A 17794-nucleotide genomic window follows, 5' to 3' on the forward strand; every position below is an offset into this window, starting at 1 on the left:
GGGGCCTGGGCAGAAATTTTTGAAACTAGGCAGTGGAAGAGGGTAGAGCTGGGAGAAATACCTAGATTTAAAAGCCAGGAAGTAGATGCAGACAGAGATAAAGATCCAAGAGAGGAATATGGGAGGCAAACCAAAAGAAAGCATAGCAATTACGGTATTGAAGCGGACAAGAGACGTTGGATAGATGATTTCTCTTTTTTGTTGTAGTTCTGATTTGCTTTTCCTTTGTTCTCTCTCTCTTTTTTTAGGTAGGTGACATGATTAGAAGTTAAATAGGATAGAAAGAAAATGTTTTTTTAATAAAGGGTGACATGATTAAAAGTTAGAATAAGAGATAAAAATAAGAGAAGGGGGAATATTAGTGTATGCACTTTTATATAATAAAATAAAAGCAATAATGAGAAAGCATAGAATAATTGAATAATGACAGACTGCAACTTAATATAAATGTGTATCATTATTAGAAATATATAAGTTGATTGAATGTAATAATTACAATTAATTCTACTAGTTTTATTTGTATTAGAATGTATGATACTTAGGTGTCATACTGTTCACACATTGATATGTTTGTTTTTTAAAAAATTTTTTTTAAAAAAGACCACATAGCAGAGGTGAAATCCAGCAGGTTCTGACAGGTTCTGGAGAACCGATAGCGGAAATTTTGAGTAGTTTGGAGAATTGTCCAAACCACCTCTGGCTGGCCCCAGAGTGTGGTGGGAATGGAGATTTTCTAATATCCTTCCCCCAGGAGTGGGGAGAGAATGAGGATTTTGCAGTATCCTTCCCTTGGAGTGATGTGGGAATGGAGATTTTGCAGTATCCTTCCCCTGCCATGTCCACCAAGCCACACCCACCAAGCCACACCAAGCCCACCAACCCACACCCACAGAACCAGTAGTAAAAAAAATGGATTTCACCAGTGCTATATTTTTTACGTACTATATTTTTTCTATAAGATTATAGGATGTCAACTAATGCTGTATCTGATAATTGGGGTAGAATCTTGGATTGTTTTTGTTATTATACATTTCATGGTTTTGTCTTATTGTAAAATATTGAGAGTTGTTTTGGATTATAGTGAATCAGAACACAATACTAAAAATATTAAGTTGAGGTAAGGTCAGGGAAGAACCAGTTGGATAACTAGCATTCTATACATCATTATTTGTCCTTCCCTTGCAAGTTGCACACTTACTCAGCAAAGAACAAGAGTTCTTCGAAAGACACATTAGCATTACCACATTAACTAAGATCCATAACAAAAGGGTGGTGGGATGCTTTGGTGTTCTGTGCCTATTTTTTTATATAATAATATTTTTTAATATACAAATATTTTATATAGTAAGGACAGTTAACCAGCGGAACAGCTTGCCTTCAGAAATTGTGGGTGCTCCATCACTGGAGGTCTTAAAGAAATGACTGGACAATCACTTGTCTGAGATTGTATAGGTCCTCCTGCTTGAGCAGGGGGCTGGACTAGAAGACCTCCAAGATCCCTTCCAGCTCTGTTCTTTACTGTTCTGTTCTCAACAAGATTGGTATGGTTGATTTCCTCTAATCGAGGCCCAGCCACGAAAATAGACACCAGAACCAGGATAACACACGATACCACCACTAATCATCCTCACCAGATTCAAACCCAAAACCATCCCACAGACAAAACACAACCACCATCCAGAAGCCAGACCACGCTGGCACCACCGGCTGCTGCACCCCCCTCTGATCCTCACACAAAGCAAACTGACACATGCCATGAACATATGACAAGACCTTAAACTCAGAGCCAAACCAAAACCCAGGATGCTGAATCACAGCCATCTGCTCAGGACATCATAGAACTCCAGAGGCCACAACACCAACACTCAGGACATTACAACACAACCTACCACCCAGGATGTTACAGCACAAGTTTCAGAAGGTCACATTCCCAGAACTCAGGATGTTTCCACACAGCCCATTAACCAGGTCGTTACAACACAAAAGACTAATGGGCACACAACTAGGACCACACCCACACAGGGTTCTACGAAACAGCCGACTAATCTGCAAACACCCACTCCACCTATCAATCAAGATGAAACCACACAACCAACACAGGAAAAGACCCGAATACACCAAGACCTACACACACACACACACACACACACACACATATATACACGCATGTATGTGTATATATATGTATGTGTATGTGTATCTGTATATGTATATAAAAACACATAACTTAGAGATGCCCTGAATTTGAAATAAAATGTAAACCCAGTTTCAGAATTACTTTGAATTTAAAATAGTTCAAGGATTCTGAAAGAAATCAACAGGAGTTGCCATTTTAATCTGAGTAAAACCATCTCAATTTATCAGAATTCTAACATATAAATTCTATTCAAATAGGCATTCTATTGGTTTTGTCATTCATTTTCTCATCATTCATTTCAAACACTAAGAGATTTATATTTTCACCGCAGGTGTTTTAAAGATAATTGTCTTCTAAAGAAGTAATCGTGATTTTCAGTTACCACACAGTTATTTTCATTTATTTATTTATATTTCCTATTTCTAAACCTTGGAGATGGCACCATAAAACCACTCAGTTTCAGTAAAATATATGGCCTTTGATTAAAAAAAAAAACCTCAAGAAGACAGATCACACAAATATGAAGTTAATAAAACTTCAAACAGCTCTGTTATTTTTATGATATGGACAGTAACAGTCCTATACATTCCATCTAACATTAAGTTAAAAATAGAATACTCCCCTGATAGAAAATGACAAGTTTTCAGATATCTTCATCACAATAAATATGGCTAATGGCAAGTATCTATGTAAAGGAAAACTACTGACAGATGTTCCTATGTTCATAAATCAGAACTTTCATCTTATACATGAATATATTTCTTTTTAAAATATGGCCTCAAACTATTTGATTTAATTAAATTATCTCAAAATTTATTGCATTTCATCTCAAATGAATTTCTCTCTCTCTCTCTCTTTCTCTCTCTCTCTCTCTCTCTCTCTCTCTCTCTCACACACACACACACACATACACGGGCACACAGCCATACACACACACACACACACACACAGATACATAACAAACTACAGATTTCAATGACACAAATCAAGCACTTGTTAACAATAACAGAAATAGATTCCTCAGAAAATTTCTACATTTTAGCATTCCCAATTTTTAATCTGGTTACCTGCATAGAATCCCCAAATTATTTTTTAAAACACAAACAGTTTTTATTTTAAGAAACCATGGTTTCCTAATAAACTGCTTTCAAAACATATTATTTGTCTGCTTCAGAACAACTCTTTTTGTTGTACATTGATTATATCAAATGTGTGTAATAAATTCATTAGATTCTACATTTTTAAAATAATTTTAGTCTTCTCTGCTGTTTTTTCTTCTTTTGAAGTTTTATTCTAATTAGTTAAGAAAGGTCATTTGCCTAATCCACATTTGAATTTGAATTATTTTGTCTGAATTCCAATATACTTTTTCATCAAGGAAGATTGGGCTTTTGTTCAACCCTAATTAATTGACATTATAATTGTAGTTAAAGAAAATGGAAATTTGTTCTCTACCGTTTCTGTTCTTTGTTCTAAGTGTAAAAATGAGGAAATTGCTTAAATTATTTAATACTAATTTGCTCTTTTTCCTGTCTTTTCCCCTAGTACAATTAAATTGTAGATTTTCAAAACCGCAACTGAGTCTCAGTACCATGAGTGATTAACACCTCATGTAAAAGGTGATACTCTTGGTATCTTGCGATTTCAAAAGCAGCTGGTAGGTACTAATTCTAACAAAGAAATGTTGGAAAAACATTGCGTGAAAGCTTATGAACTCATTATGTGTTCACCTAACATTGATATAGAGTGAATGACTTGTTGGGAATATTCCTATTCAGGATTTCTGAGATAAGTAGTATTTTCTGGTAAAAGGCACTGTGATGCACTGATATATGCTTGCCTTTGTTATTTATTGGATTTGAGTTTGTCCCATTCATTTATGTATGTTTATCCCTTTGATTCAGTGTGACTGCCCCAAGTAGAATAGAATAGAATAGAATTTTTTTATTGGCCAAGTGTGATTGGACACACAAGGAATTTGTCTTGGTGCATATGCTCTCAGTGTACATAAAAGAAAAGATACGTTCATCAACAATTCTAAGGTACAACACTTAATGATAGTCATAGGGTACAAATAAGCAATCAGGAAACAATATCAGTATAAATCGTAAGGATACAAGCAACAAAGTTACAGTCATACAGCCATAAGTGGAAGGAGATGGGTGATGGGAATGATGAGAAGATTAATAGTATGGCAGATTTAGTAAATAGTTTGACAGTGTTGAGGGAATTATTTTTTTGGTAGAGTGATGGCTTTTGGGAAAAAACTATCCTTGTGTCTAGTTGTTCTGGTGTGCAGTGCTCTATAGCACCGTTTTGAGGGTAGGAGTTGAAACAGTTTATGTCCAGGATGTGAAGGGTCTGTAAATATTTTCACAGCCCTCTTTTTGACTCGTGCAGTATACAGATCCTCAATGAAAGGCAGGTTGGTAGCCATTGTTTTTTCTGCAGTTCTAATGATCCTCTGTAGTCTGTGTCTGTCTTGTTGGGTTGCAGAACCAAACCAGACAATTATAGAGGTGCAGATGACATTCCTACAGTTTTCTTGGACAGTTTCAAAAGTTGTTTGCCATTGCCTCATTCCTAGTGTAGGAAGTTAGCGCCCACCCCTCTCTTAGGAAAATGAAATATTCTAGGAAATATTAAAAAGGCATACTATTATATTTTTCCTAAAGGAAAACATGTTTTAAAGACAAAGCAGGTCCCTGAAGCTCCCTGCCCCCCACACCTTTGTCAATGGGTCATTAAGGCCTGAGCCAGTCTATTCTACATAATGAAGATGTACCTCGTTCAGGAAGAGAACAGCCATAATAGGAATCCCAAAGCCCTTTCATTACATCAGCAAGGCTCAACCAAACTTGGACTCAAAGACAGCCTACAAAGTTAGCTAAGACCCCCGCCCCTGGGATCTGACAATGAATCAGGATACATTTCTTGCCACAGGAACAGAAAAGCAAGTTCAAAGCCCAACAGAGGTTATAAATCTCACTCCCTCTCTCACTCATGTGCTTTTTGCCCAGGACCTCAAAACCATATGGTCCTGTCCACCATTAAACCATCTTTCCAAACAACCTCCATGTTTCCAGTATCTTTCTCCCCACTTGGAACTGAACCCAGAAGGTTATTTCTTCCAATACTAGGTTGAAAGGAAGTGACTGGCTCAAGGTCACCCAGCCAGCTTTGTGCCTAAGGTGCAACTGGAATGCATGGTTTTTCAGCCTGTTGCTTTTAACTTAAAGTGGCTCTCTTGATCTATTACTGAGTCTAATTTAACATTAAACATCATATGATGAAGAATCAGCTACATCAGAGGTGAGTTTCAGCAGGTTCTGACCAGTTCTGGAGAACCACTAGCGGAAATTTTGAGTAGTTTGGAGAACCGGTAGTAAAAAATTCTGTCTGGCCCCACCCCCATCTATTTTCTGCCTCCCAAGTCCCAGCTGATCAGGAGGAAATGGGGATTTCGCAGTAACCTTCTCCTGGAGTGGGGTGGGAATGGAGATTTTACAGTATCCTTCCCCTGCCACGCCCACCAAGCCACACCCACCAAACCATGCCACGCCCACCAAGCCACACCCACAGAATCGGTAGTAAAACATTTTGAAACCCACCACTGAGCTACATCCCTTTGTACTTGAGTGGTCCTTTTCTTTATGGTTGCTAGAATGAATGAAACATGTAACAGAATAGCAGAAGAAATGCCTTTCATGTTCACACCAGTAGCAATTGTCTGCTGGCTACAAACCTAATCTGGATTTCCAGCATGTTCACAATACTGTGGATGCTTTAGAAAAGAGAATAGAAGAGAATATGCGTAGCTCAGGATTGAACTGTGGATTTCTTGGTGCTCTTTGAACTTGGTTGTTTGCTTTCAATTGACTGATGATGTTACCTAGATGGATAGATAAAGAAGCATCTGTAAGCAAACAATCAAGTTCAGAGAGCACTGAGGACTTCAAAATCTAGCAGCACTTCAATGGCAATGGAAAGTAATGATTGCCTTGATGTAATTAGTAAATACAACTATATCAACCTTGTTGTCTGTAGATTCTAATTAATCAGCAAAATCTCCCCTCCTCTCTAATGTATACTAGTGATTAGGTTTTGTACAAGGACTGGGGAGATAACAGAGTAACAGAGCTGGAAAGGGGATCAGAGGTTAACATATCATAACATAATAACAGAGTTGGAAGGGACCTTGGAGGTCTTCTAGTCCAACCCCCTGCCCAGGCAGGAAACCCTACACCATTTCAGACAAATGGCTATCCAACATTTTCTTTAAAATTTCCAGTGTTGGAGCATTCACAACTTCTGTAGGCAAGTTGTTCCACTTATTGATTGTCTTTTAGTCCAACCCCTTGCTCGAGCAGGAGACCCTATATCAGGGATATCAAACAACGAAGGACTGGCCCACGGTGTCTCTGCCAGTGAAAATAGGGGAGGGCTGCGTCCCAAGCTCTGTTTCACTGACAGAGGGTGGCAGGAAGCCGTCGTAGCTGAAAACAGAGCTCGGGAGCCTGTTTCCTCTGGCATAGTGCTTGGGCCACCACAGACACTTCCCCGACAAGAGTGACATCAAGCTAGCCACGCCCATCCTGGCCATGCCCACTCCAGACCCTCAAGGTCAAACACAACCCTGATGTGGCCCTCAATGAAATTAAATTCGACACCCCTGCCCTATATCATTTCAGACAAATGGTTGTCCAATCTCTTCTTAAAAATCTTCAGTGTTGGGGCACCCATAACTTCTAGAGGTAAGTCTTTCAATTGATTAATTGTTCTAATTGTCAGGAAATTTCTCCTTAGTTCTAGTTTTGTTCTCTCCTTGATTAGTTTCCATCCGTTGCTTCTTATTCTGCTTCCAGGTGCTTTAGAGAATAGGTTGCCCCGCTCTTCTTTGTGGTAGCTCCTTAAAATTTTCCCTTAGCCATGAAATCTTTCTTAGTCCCTCTCAGCCTAATTAACCTTTTGGGCTAAATCTCAGATATATAAACTTATACTAATTATTCTAATGAGGAAAATGGATATAAATAATATCTATCCAAACAATCCATGGTATTATTTACATTACTGGCTTTTTTTTTCTTCCTGGCCTACTGTTATAAATGCAACTTGATTTTCTTTTAATATGAACAGTTTATAGAAAATTATGAATGAAATTCCATCAAGAACAATGTACTTACATTAAATTGACCAGGTTGCATTGTTGCATTAATACAGAGATAATGTGAAATCTTATAAAATAACTTGTTTGAAGGAATTTGATATTTGCAATTTTGAAATCTGAGGATCTGAGGCAGAATCCTGGATCATTTTCTTAATTTATCCTTCAAGTACCCTATCCAAAACTACAAGTTTCCTGATATTTTTTTTCTTTTAAAATCTGTAGGAGGCTTAACTTTTAAAGACAGTTTCTACCCAGTCTGGAATGTAAATTGTGTACTGATCAACGTTTAAGTCATAGTACTATCTAGGATTCCCTTCCCTTCATTTGCACCTCTATAACTGTCTGGTTCAGTTCTGCAACCCAACAAGAAAGTCACAGACTTCAGAGGATAATTAGAACTGCAGAAAAAATAATTGCTACCAACCTGCCTTCCATTGAGGACCAGTATACTGCACTAATTAAGAAGAGGACCGTGAAAATATTTACAGATCCCTCACATCCTGGACATAAACTGTTTCAACTCCTACCCTCAAAACGACGCTATAGAGCACTGCACACCAGAACAACTAGACACAAGAACAGTTTTTTCCCGAAGGCCATCACTCTGCTAAACAAATAATTCCCTCAACACTGTCAAACTATTTACTAAATCCGCACTACTATTAATCTTCTCATCGTTCCCATCACCAATCTCTTTCCACTTATGACTCTATGACTGTAACTTTTTTGCTGGCAATCCTTATGATTTATATTGATATATTGACCATCATTTGTGTTGTAAATGATGACCGTATCTTTTCTTTTATGTACACTGAGAGCATATGCACCAAGACAAATTCCTTGTGTGTCCAATCACACTTGGCCAATAAAAAATTCTATTCTATCCTATCCTATCCTATCCTATCCTATCCTATCCTATCCTATCCTATCCTATCCTATCCTATCCTATCCTATCCTATCCTATCCTATCTTATTCTTCCCTTCCCTTCCCTTCCCTTCCCTTCCCTTCCCTTCCCTTCCCTTCCCTTCCCTTCCCTTCCCTTCAGGAGTTTTAAAGCTAAAACATAAATGCTTGCTTTATATACCATATATAGTGTATATAGAAGAATAAAAATCACAAAGCCAATATTTTGCAATCCCACTACAAATCTCCACAGACAATCACTTGTCACATACAACAATTGTCACTAAGAACAACTATTTTGAATATTTTATAGGTATTGAAGGAACCTCATTATACATGCAGCAGTTTGCTTTTTATGGTGTCAAAAGGTAAAAATGAGATCCTACATTAGACTTGCCAATTGTATAGAAAAAAAGAAAAGAAATCCAGTAAGATTAATAACGTTACCATACTGGAATCAACATAGCTTCTAGTTGCATGAGGTTTTTGCCTAAAGGGAATTTAAAAGAAATTCTGAAGACATTTGCAAATTGAGATTAGTACATTTATCACGTATCTCAGTTTTCCTCCAGTCAGCATCTTGTTATCAAGGGTGAACTGAGAATTCAGAAGAAAATTAATTAATAATTCTATATAGTTTATTAATAAATATATTTATTGAATATTGAAGGACTTTTTCCCTTTCTCTCTAGTTTTTTCAATATTTTTTTATCTTAGATCCTGCTAGACTAAGCTTAATATTTATAACTGTTAAATCACCAGCGGGACAAAGATATGTCAGAATTATGCAAATAGAGATTAATGAATCCCTAAAAGTGCTCCCCTACCAGCTAATTAACTTACTTTTACTTGTATTTATTCAAACTTAAAGTTTTAAAAGGTCATATTTCTAAAACAAAGCCATTCTACTTTTCCAAGACTAATATAGAAATAGTTGTTTTTGAAATATCACCCGCTAGTATAAATAAAATACAATGAAATCTTATTTTAAAATTATACACGTAACAAAATATATGAATTCAGAGATGCCAATTATTTCATACCCAATATTTTTTTACCCACCAAATAAAAAAGTAATACATTGTAGAAGGAGACCAGTTATAAGAGAAACTAAGTATAAATAAGAAACCAAATAGACCAAGAACGTTTAGTTTAGTGAAAATATATTAAATCTATGAAATCATTTGGCATTCCTCTGTCGTTTTCTTTATGCTACCATCTGAATTTTTTGTACATCAATCTTTAAACTTTTCCATTCTGAGAAGAAATCAACCACACTGGTAGAACTCATGCTGCATCTACAGTATGCTGTCCATTATAGGAGTAACTTTCCCGTATTATTATTATTATTATTATTATTATTATTATTATTATTATTATTATTATTATTATTATTATTATTATTGTTGTTGTTGTTGTTGTTGTTGTTGTTATTATTATTATTATTATTATTATTTAATTTTTATACCGCCCTTCTCCAGAAGGACTCAGGGCGGTTCACAGCCAAGTAAAAACAACAGTAAATAAATGCAATACAAATAAAATCAATAATTAAAAAAACTTATTCAATTTGGCCCCGATTTAAAAATACATTTAATAACCATAAAACCCATTAAAATTTAAAAACCCAATAATAAAAATTCTAAAAATTCTATGCCAGTCCTGCGTGGAAGAATAGATACGTCTTCAGCTCGCGGCGGAAGGTCCGAAGGTCAGGAAGTTGTCTAAGTCCTGGGGGAAGTTCATTCCAGAGGGTGGGAGCCCCCACAGAGAAGGCCCTTCCCCTGGGGGCCACCAGCCGGCATTGTTTGGCTGATGGTACCCTGAGGAGTCCCTCCCTGTGAGAGCGCACGGGTCGGTGGGAGGCAAACGGTGGCAGTAGGCGGTCCCATAAGTAACCCGGTCCTAAGCCATGGAGAGTTTTAAAGGTGGTAACCAGCACCTTGAAGTGCACCCGGAAGACCACAGGCAGCCAGTGCAGCTTGCGCAGGAGTGGTGTTATATGGGAGCCACGAGCAGCTCCCTCTATCACCCGCGCAGCTGCATTCTGGACCAACTGGAGCCTTTGGGTGCTCTTCAAGGGGAGCCCCATGTAGAGAGCATTGCAGTAGTCCAGGCAAGAGGTAACAAGAGCATGAGTGACTGTGCATAAGGAATCCCAGTCAAGACCTGCTTTGTTCCATGGTGCCTTCTGCAAGCAGTCAGTGTTGCCAGTAGTCAAAAAAATTCACCATCTGGATATTGTCTACATTTTATTTTATTTTATTTTATTTTATTTATTTTTATTTATTTACTTATTTATTTTATCAATCACATATAAGATAACAGGTAAAAGTACAAACATAGTTTGGATACATGAAAAGAGTAAGTTAAAAAAAGGAATATTAGGACAGGGATGGTAGGCATGCAGGTGCGCTTGTGCACGCCCCTTACAGACCTCTTAGGAATGGGGTGAGGTCAACAGTAGACAGTTTAAGCTTAAAGTTTTGGGGGTTTTGGGAAGAAACTACAGGGTCAGGTAGTGCATTCCAGGCATTGACCACTCTGTTACTGAAGTCATATTTTCTGCAATCGAGTTTGGAGCGGTGTTGTGTCTGCACCCCCCGAGCCGGGCCTGTTGCCAGAAAGTGACTTGGACAGTGAGGGGGAAGGGCCATCAGGACTTACCTCGGGAACACCGGCTTGCCTGGCTCAGCTCCAGGAGCCAGAAACAGGCCAGGTGGAAGAGATAACGAGGCCTCCATCCCCTGACTTCCCCCCCCCAGGCCACGCCTGTAGACCCAGCTGATGGCAATTAGGCTTGGTTTCATAGGCAGGAGAGGAGGGAACAACAGAAGCAAGGGTGGGGCAGGCCTAGGAAGTGCTGAGTCATGGAGCCACACCCCACAGGATATAAAAGGCAGCCAGAGCTGCTGTGTCTCTTTGTAACAGGCAAATCCACTGATTAAGAGCTGAAGTTTGTTTCTAGGTGACTCACCAGCGTCGTGGAAGATAACGGAGGCTCTTGGCAGACGCTGGCTATTCTGCTGCCAGAGCTGATAGTGACGGCTAATTAAGCCATCATTCGGATGGAGGTGAGGAAGGACAGAACAAGCGGTTTACCTTGAGTTTGTATCTATTATTTGCTCGTGTATTGTTGTGGTTGAAGCTGAAGTAGTCATTGACAGGTAGGACGTTGTGGTAGATAATTTTATGTACTATGCTTAGGTCAGATTGAAGTCTGCATAGTTCTAAGTTGTCTAAGCCCAAAATTTGCAGTCTGGTGGCATAAGGTATTTTATTGCGAGCAGAGGAGTGAAGGACTCTTCTTGTGAAATATCTCTGGACTCTCTCGATTGTATTTATGTCCGATATGCACTGTGGGTTCCAGACAGATGAGCTCTATTCAAGAATTGGTCTAGCAAATGTTTTGTATACTCTAGTTAGTAGTACAATATTACCAGAGAAGAAGCTACGCAAGATTAGGTTAACAACTCTTAGTGCCTTTTTGGCAATGTTGTTACAGTGGGCTCTGGACATGTTAGTTTAGACAATACTGAATCAGTTGAACTAACCATTTCATGTTGTACAAGTTATTTTACTGTTCTGTAGTCCAGCACAGCCAAAGAGAATCCATCAGTTAACTCTTACCATCATCCATGAATATTTAAATAATTATAATAACAATAATAATATGATTATCAATTTAGAAGTGCAGTACATAACTGGCTTTGGGCAGGAAGTAATTCAGTTAAAGAATTACATCTTTTTCTCATCTATTTTTGTTTCTCTTATTTTTGTAACCCATCCTTTTTTTCACCAAGAATTAAAGTCTGGCTGTCTATTGAATCTATAATGTTTAAATCTTCAGCCATGAAGGAAGATTCTCATTGGCTTAATGTCAAAGGCTAAAATCGTCACAAGTATCTGGGGAGGGCAGATTTTACTGATAAGGATTTTTATCAAAAAATGTATTATGGAAATAGAGGAAAAGGCTCTTCACAAAATCCTCTCTTGTGAAGCTTTTTGCTTCCATTACTTTAATGAACTATCAAATGAGAGAGAGAGTTATGAAGAATGCTGGGAACTACATATGCATTCATATTGAGTCTCCAAAGACCTATGCAAGGGTCCTCTTTTAGACTTTAGTTCAGCATTCAGTACCATCATTCCAGACACTCTTCTAACTAAGCTAAACCAGCTACAGGTACCGGAACAGACTTGTAAGTAGATCACAAGCTTCCTAACAAACAGGAAGCAGCAGGTGAAGCTAAGCAAGATCACATCAAAAACCTGTACAATTAGCACAGGGGGCCCCCAGGGCTGTGTGCTCTCCCCACTTCTCTTCTCTCTGTATACCAATGACTACATCTCCAACGATCCATCTGTCAAGCTACTGAAGTTCGCAGATGACACAACAGTGATTGGTCTCATTCGAGACAATGACGAATCTGCATATAGACGAGAGGTCGAATGACTAGCCTTGTGGTGCAACCAAAACAATCTGGAACTGAACACGCTCAAAACCGTAGAAATGGTGGTAGACTTTAGGAGAAACCCTTCCATACTTCCACCTCTCACAATACTAGACAACACAGTATCAACAGTAGAAACCTTTAAATTTCTAGGTTCTATCATATCGCAAGATCTAAAATGGACAGCTAACATCAAAAACATCATCAAAAAAGGGCAACAAAGAATGTTCTTTCTGCGCCAACTCAGAAAGCTCAAACTGCCCAAGGAGCTGCTGATACAGTTCTACAGAGGAATTATTGAGTCTGTCATTTGCACCTCTATAACTGTCTGGTTCGGTTCTGCAACCCAACAAGAAAGACACAGACTTCAGAGGATAATTAGAACTGCAGAAAAAATAATTGCTACCAACCTGCCTTCCATTGAGGACCTGTATACTGCACGAATCAAGAAGAGGCCGTGAAAATATTTACAGATCCCTCACATCCAGGACAAACTGTTTCAACTCCTACCCTCAAAACGACGCTATAGAGCACGCACACCAGAACAACTAGACACAAAACAGTTTTTTCCCGAAGGCCATCACTCTGCTAAACAAATAATTCCCTCAACACTGTCAAACTATTTACTAAATCCGCACTACTATTAATCTTCTCATCGTTCCCATCACCAATCTCTTTCCACTTATGACTCTATGACTGTAACTTTTTTGCTGGCAATCCTTATGATTTATATTGATATATTGACCATCATTTGTGTTGTAAATGTTGTACCTTGATGAACGTATCTTTTCTTTTATGTACCCTGGGAGCATATGCACCAAGACAAATTCCTTGTGTGTCCAATCACACTTGGCCAATAAAAAATTCTATTCTATTCTATTCTCTATCTATATCAAAAGAAAGCTCAGGACCGTATTGATTGGAAACGTGTGGAAGAGGTCTTCATCCTGCAGTGGATACACAATGGCTAAAATGAATAAAGATATGTATATATCTTTCAAATAAAGAAAATCCTGACATTCTGTAAACTTGTGGGAGGCCCATTAGAACTCAACAATCATGGTGTCTGTATTGCAGGAGAGACCTATATCTATAAGAAGTAGAGTTGCTCTTCTTGCTGAGCTCAAATTCTACCCACCCCCTTGATTCCAGATCTGAATCATACAACAGGCCAAGCTTTTGTTCCCTTTCTACAGTAGCAACTAATTTTATAGCAGCACTAACCTAAAGGGGGCAGGGGAAGCAAAGGTCTATGTAACATTCCTAAATTGACATAGGCAGTTAGAGCTGAATGAAAAATAAACGCTTACCTACTAAATTTATTACAGGGGTCTCCAACCTTGGTCCCTTTAAGACTTGTGGACTTCAACTCCCAAAGCCCCTCAGCCAGCAAAGCTCATCTGTCTGGAACCCATACCACATCTCTGACATAAGTACAATAGAACGAGTCCAGAAATATTTTACTAGAAGAGTTCTTCGCTCCTCCGAAAACAACAAAATACCTTATACCAACAGGCTTGAAATCCTGGGATTAGAAAATTTACAACTCACGACTTGACATGACCTGTGTTTAACACACAAAATCATCTATTGCAATATCCTTCCTATAAAAGACTACTTCAGCTTCAATCGCAATATTACAAGAGCAAAAATAGATTCAAGCTTAATGTCAAGGGCTAAAATCGTCACAAGTATCTGGGGAGGGCAGATTTTACTGATAAGGATTTTTATCAAAAAATGTATTATGGAAAAAGAGGAAAAGGCTCTTCACAAAATCCTCTCTTGTGAAGCTTTTTGCTTCCATTACTTTAATGAACTATCAAATGAGAGAGAGAGTTATGAAGAATGCTGGGAACTACATGTGCATTCATATTGAGTCTCCAAAGACCTATGCAAGGGTCCTCTTTTAGACTTTAGTTCAGCATTCAGTACCATCATTCCAGACACTCTTCTAACTAAGCTAAACCAGCTACAGGTACCGGAACAGACTTGTAAGTGGATCACAAGCTTCCTAAAGAACAGGAAGCAGCAGGTGAAGCTAAGCAAGATCACATCAAAAACCTGTACAATTAGCACAGGGGGCCCCCAGGGCTGTGTGCTCTCCCCACTTCTCTTCTCTCTGTATACCAATGACTACATCTCCAATGATCCATCTGTCAAGCTACTGAAGTTCGCAGATGACACAACAGTGATTGGTCTCATTCGAGACAATGACGAATCCGCATATAGACGAGAGGTCAAATGACTAGCCTTGTGGTGCAACCAAAACAATCTGGAACTGAACACACTCAAAACCGTAAAAATGGTGGTAGACTTTAGGAGAAACCCTTCCATACTTCCACCTCTCACAATACTAGACAACACAGTATCAACAGTAGAAACCTTTAAATTTCTAGGTTCTATCATATCGCAAGATCTAAAATGGACAGCTAACATCAAAACATCATTAAAAAGGACAACAAAGAATGTTCTTTCTGCCAACTCAGTAAGCTCAAACTGCCCAAGGAGCTGCTGATCAGTTCTACAGAGGAATTATTGAGTCTGTCATTTGCACCTCTATAACTGTCTGGTTCGGTTCTGCAACCCAACAAGAAAGACACAGACTTCAGAGGATAATTAGAACTGCAGAAAAAATAATTGCTACCAACCTGCCTTCCATTGAGGACCTGTATACTGCACGAATCAAGAAGAGGCGGTGAAAATATTTACAGATCCCTCACATCCTGGACATAAACTGTTTCAACTCCTACCCTCAAAACGACGCTATAGAGCACTGCACACCAGAACAACTAGACACAAGAACAGTTTTTTCCCGAAGGCCATCACTCTGCTAAACAAATAATTCCCTCAACACTGTCAAACTATTTACTAAATCTGCACTACTATTAATCTTCTCATAGTTCCCATCACCAATCTCTTTCCACTTATAACTGTATGACTATGATTTGTTGCTGGCAATCCTTATGATTTATATTGATACATTGACCATCATTTGCGTTGTAAATGTTGTACCTTGATGAACGTATCTTTTCTTTTATGTACTCTGGGAGCATATGCACCAAGACAAATTCCTTGTGTGTCCAATCACACTTGGCCAATAAAAAATTCTATTCTATTCTATTCTATTCTCTATCTATATCAAAAGAAAGCTCAGGACCGTATTGATTGGAAACGTGTGGAAGAGGTCTTCATCCTGCAGTGGATACACAATGGCTAAAATGAATAAAGATATGTATATATCTTTCAAATAAAGAAAATCCTGACATTCTGTAAACTTGTGGGAGGCCCATTAGAACTCATCAATCATGGTGTCTGTATTGCAGGAGAGACCTATATCTATAAGAAGTAGAGTTGCTCTTCTTGCTGAGCTCAAATTCTACCCACCCCCTTGATTCCAGATCTGAATCATACAACATGCCAAGCTTTTGTTCCCTTTCTACAGTAGCAACTAATTTTATAGCAGCACTAACCTAAAGGGGGCAGGGGAAGCAAAGGTCTATGTAACATTCCTAAATTGACATAGGCAGTTAGAGCTGAATGAAAAATAAACGCTTACCTACTAAATTTATTACAGGGGTCTCCAACCTTGGTCCCTTTAAGACTTGTGGACTTCAACTCCCAAAGCCCCTCAGCCAGCAAAGCTCATCCGTCTGGAACCCATACCACATCTCTGACATAAGTACAATAGAACGAGTCCAGAAATATTTTACTAGAAGAGTTCTTTGCTCCTCCGAAAACAACAAAATACCTTATACCAACAGGCTTGAAATCCTGGGATTAGAAAATTTACAACTCCGTCGACTTCGACATGACCTGTGTTTAACACACAAAATCATCTATTGCAATATCCTTCCTATAAAAAACTACTTCAGCTTCAATCGCAATATTACAAGAGCAAAAAATAGATTCAAGCTTAATGTCAACCGGGAGACGACTTCCGGTATCCGGCGGCAACGGACATCTGGAGGTGCCTCTCCTGCCTCCAGTGTCCGAGCCTCCGAGGCTCTACTTTACCAAAGGTGTTCAACTAAAGGACACCTGCTACGGATTTGCTCACCAGGGTCTCCAGCCGATATACAGGACTGGGATGCATGCTGCGCCCCAGGCTCGGAGGGGTTCGAGGCCCCAGGCCGCGCCATTATATGGTCGCCGCCTGGGCTTTCGTGACACCGGGCTTTGGATTTATAATTGCAGCAGCCTGGTCAGAATAACAGGAACTTTATGAAGAATTGAGGAAGGAGAAGGAAGGAGATATAAATGAGTGGAGTGCCCTGAGTGCGTTCTCCCCTGCGACTGGAAGGAGCACGAATCACTTTGGAGAGAGGAGAACTTAAAATAACAAGATTTTCTTTGTGGAGCTCTGGAGAAGAGGTGATGGAGAAATTTAGGAGGGAGGGTTTGAGGCCCCCCCTCCCTCTGGGGAACAATGGTGGCGTCCAGCTTCCGCCTTCACTATGAGAATCTTGATGACATCACTTCCCTTCGGCTTCCTGGTTGACTAACTGTACTCTGGACTCGTTGCTCCTGTGAGTGCCCCCTGGTGGATCCGGAGGAAATTACAAGGATACTGTGCTTGCCTGAGGATTTTAAAAATTTTTAAATGGCAAAAGGTCAGAGACCAACTGCTGGAGAAATGGAGAGAATTTTGGAAAAGTTATCTAATATGGACAAGAAACTGGATGAAATAAGAGCAGAAATTGTGACTATCCAAAAGGATTTAAAGGACACTCAACAAGTCTCAGCAGAAAACAAGCAGAAAGTGGAAGGTCTGGAGGGTGAGATGCGGGCAGTGCAGAAAAGAGAGGAGACGACAGGCAATGCTGTGCTTGGACTACAGATGGATAAAATGTCTTATTTCCTTAGGTTTCAAAATCTGGAAGAAGTGGACCAAGAAGACTTGAGAGATGTTGTGACTAAACTGTTGGGAGAATTTCTTGGGAGAGGTGTTGACTTTATGAATTGGGATGTGGATCGAGCTTATAGAGTTAATTCAAAATATGCACGCACGCATGCAGTTCCTAGAGAGGTTCATGTCAAATTTGTGAGAAGAGAGACGAGAGATGAAATTTTAGAAACCATAGGAGTGGGGCACTGACTTATAGGGGCAGGGAGATAGCCATTCTGAGGCAGAT

This window comes from Ahaetulla prasina, chromosome 5 (assembly GCF_028640845.1).
Source record: "Ahaetulla prasina isolate Xishuangbanna chromosome 5, ASM2864084v1, whole genome shotgun sequence".
NCBI lineage: Eukaryota > Metazoa > Chordata > Lepidosauria > Squamata > Colubridae > Ahaetulla > Ahaetulla prasina.